Source organism: Aotus nancymaae, unplaced genomic scaffold (genome assembly GCF_030222135.1).
Source record: "Aotus nancymaae isolate 86718 unplaced genomic scaffold, 86718_ANA_hifiasm-v0.15.2.pri h1tg000059l, whole genome shotgun sequence".
NCBI lineage: Eukaryota > Metazoa > Chordata > Mammalia > Primates > Aotidae > Aotus > Aotus nancymaae.
Window position 1 is genome coordinate 62,415,837 of NW_026988473.1, and position 3,617 is coordinate 62,419,453.

Genomic DNA, 3,617 nt, shown 5'->3' on the forward strand with positions numbered 1-3,617 from the left:
ATAAATTATAAAATTGTAATATATTGCATAAAATATAATATTAGTCTAAAGGAGACAGTTAAGCTGAATTTTTGAGGAGGATCAATATTTTGCCAGGTAGGCATGTAAGAAAATTTCCTGCCAGAAGGTGGACAGGAAAGGTTGCCAAGAGGACAAATGCCCTGGAAAAATCGTAAAACCATTCTCAAGACAGACTAGAGGATGGAAGTGAGGACTCCAACAGCAGTGGACAAACATTTCTCTTTCCTCTCAGATTGCTGGCACCATGGTGGCCCCTGCGCAGCAGCCTACTCAGCCTGGCGGCGGGAAGCGCAAAGACAAGGCTCAGTATGTGTTGGCCAAGCGGGCTCGGCGCTGCGACACCGGTGGGCCCCGTCAGCTAGAGCCTGGGCTACAGGGCATCCTCATCACCTGCAACGTGAACGAGCGCAAGTGCGTGGAGGAGGCCTACAGCCTGCTCAACAAATACGGCGACAGCATGTATGGGCCAGAAAAGCTTACAGGCAAGGATCAGCAGCCCTCTGGAAGTGAGGGAGAAGATGATGATGTGGAGGCTGCTTTGAAGAAAGAAGTTGGTGATATTAAGGCATCTACAGAGATGAGGCTAAGAAGATTCCAGTCAGTGGAAAGTGGAACAAATAACGTCATCTTCATCAGGACACTAGGGATAGAACCTGAGAAATTGGTGCATCATATTCTCCAGGATATGTACAAAACCAAGAAGAAGAAGGCTCGAGTTATTCTACGAATGTTACCCATCTCAGGCACATGCAAAGCTTTTTTAGAAGATATGAAATAATATGCAGAAACATTTTTGGAACCCTGGTTTAAAGCTCCGAACAAATGGGACATTTCAGATTGTGTACAAATCTTGAAATAACAGTCACATGAATAGAGAAGTTATCAGAGAATTGGCAGGAATAGTGGGCACCCTCAATTCAGAAAATAAAGTGAATCTCACCAATCCACAGTACACGGTGGTAGTAGAAATCATCAAAGCTGTCTGTTGCCTGAGTGTTGTGAAAGATTACATGTTGTTGAGAAAATACAATCTCCAGGAGGTGGTGAAGAGCCCTAAGGATCCATCACAGCTTAACTCAAAGCAGGGAAATGGGAAAGAAACTAAATTGGAATCTGCTAACAAATCAGATCAAAACAACATAGCAGAAGGAAAAAATAACCAGCAGGTACCAGAGAATACTGAGGAGCTGGGGCAGACAAAACCAACGTCTAATCCGCAGGTGGTGAATGAGGGAGGAGGCAAACTTGAACTTGCAAGTCAAGCCACAGAAGGATCCAAGTCAAATGAAAATGATCTCTCATAAGAGGTCGTTTGGTGTTGAGGTGGGTTTTCCAACTGGGGTTCTGTGAGATGTTGCTGGGGTTCCACCTGAAATTGTGACTAAAAACAGTTTTTTATTTGTGTGCTGCATTATGCTGTTCTCACAGTAGTGAACAATGACTGCGCAGCCCTGTTAACAGTTTTGTTAGGGATCTTTCAGCCCTTCTGGTATCATGTATAAGCAGACCCATGTGCTACTATTGCAAAGAGGGGAGGATGGGAGAAGGGGGATGTTGGCCTCTCCCAGGCTTCTCTTATGCAGCTGACTTATGGGAGTAAACTGACTGTGAAGTAGAAAATCAGAAGGAAGTTTTCATTCTAAGGAAGGAGTTTTTACATGCTACAACTCAGCTGTCCCCCTGCCACTTTGTTGTAAACACTGCAAAACTGTGGATCATGTAGGTAAGAAGTAAATTGTTTAGTGAAGTTTTTGGACTTTCATGATTTTCTTGTTTGGTTATGTCTGTTTTTATATTTTATTAACATTGGTGTGTAACAAAGCTGACAGTTCAGTGCTACAATTCTGGAAGGCAAGATGTGAGAAAGGAGAACCATTTTAAGCCTGGAGCTACAGACATTTCTGAAAAAGTTGATGAATTTCAGTCTTCTGAGTATACTTCAGTATACTAGTACAACAAGGGACACAAAGAAATTCTGTCTTCATAATGAAAGCTACTTCTCAAGGGTTTTATATGGACTCATTCCAAGCTGTCCTGTCCCGTTGTGCATTGTCTGTGGCATGCAACTTAGAAAACTAGCAGTTTTAACTATAAATCATAGCTACTTGAGAAGAAAGGATATTCATATTTTCAAATGGCTTTTGGATTATGAAAACAGTAAGGCTTTTGTTCAGAAACCGCATTTAGTCAAAAGGTTTAGGAAGCAAATTATTTAGTAGCAGAACTTATCTCAGGAAAGGAAAATATGCATAGTTGGTGAGAATCTAATAATAACATTAAAATGCTGGGGCAAGATACAGTACAAAATTGAAAAGACTTTATTCTCAGTAAGATGATTTACTGATGATATTTCATGTGATACTAAAAACATTTTGTATAATTAACTGAAAAGGAGCAGCTTCTCTATCAGGATGATGAGTCAACAGGTTTCACTAATATTTGTCATGCTGTAGCATTTGTAAGATTTGTAAATGATGAAATTAAAAGAAAACTTCTTCTATTGCTAGGAGCCTGCCAAAACAAAGGCCAGTATATAATGTTGTGACATCATATCTGATAACCGGAGGTCTCTTATCTACATTCCTGGTGCCCCATCAGTGGTTGTTTCCATAAGTCATTTTGCGTTATTAAAAAAAAAAAATCCTGATGTTGACGTTATAGCATACTGCTTTCTTCCCAGAGATGCTGATACCAAAAACTTGAAGATACAGTGATGTTCTGAATAATGCTGCAAAACTGGTTACCTGTATCAAAGACCCATTTATGCAGAAATGTTAAAAAACACCCAAAACAAAAACTGGACAAACAGCATATAAACTTCCTGCATCAGACAGACATCCAGTGGCTTATCAGAGGAAAAATTCTCTACAGGATATTTGAGTTAAAAGGTGAATGCCAGAGTACTTACAAGGAAACAGCTTTTGCTGAGTGCTTTGGAAATGAAAAATGACTGCAGGAAGTAGCCTATTTAGTAGACATTTTTCATCACATGAACAAATGAATAAGTCTCTGAAAGGTTCTGGGGAAAAAATTCTTTCTTAAAGTGACAAGAGTCTTAGATCTAAAAGGAAACTGACTTGCCACCTTGCCAGAGGGGCTCTTGAAATGTTTCTGTAGTCACTTGGACTTGAAAATGAAGAGTACAACTCTCAAATCTTGCTATAACCCACGTGGAGGAACCATAAAACCCAGTTAAATAGCATTTTCTCTCCTTTTCCCAGCACTAGTATGTAACTGCATATGAAGAACCTTTTCTCTAAATCTGCTCAGCTTGAAATTTTGTCTCTGACGGAAAAGAATGAACACAGCCCTAGTCAGAGAGTCCTAGGTTTCTGCGAAATAAGAGTATTCTTCAACTTAGTGCTCACACTCACACACAGTGAGGGTTCCCTGCAGGGTTTTCCTGAATTTGAAAGTGTTTTCAAGGCCTATTTTTGGGTAAAGCAATTGAAAAAGGCAGACACCAACAAAGTCTGCAGAATAAACTGTCCAGATTAAAAATATTAAGGAGCTGTAAAGTTAGCTTGTGGAAATAGGCTTATCCTTAAGTTTTAAAAAGTTAGGAAGTAGTAAAAATGTTAGGCTTCCTGCACAAG

General features: G+C 40.0%; 1 pseudogene; it reads left to right on the top strand.

The window, feature by feature from the left end:
* The first annotated feature begins 265 nt into the window (after window positions 1–265).
* LOC105729054 (THUMP domain-containing protein 1-like) lies at window positions 266–1,325 on the top strand (annotated as a pseudogene).
* The last annotated feature ends 2,292 nt before the right edge of the window (window positions 1,326–3,617 follow it).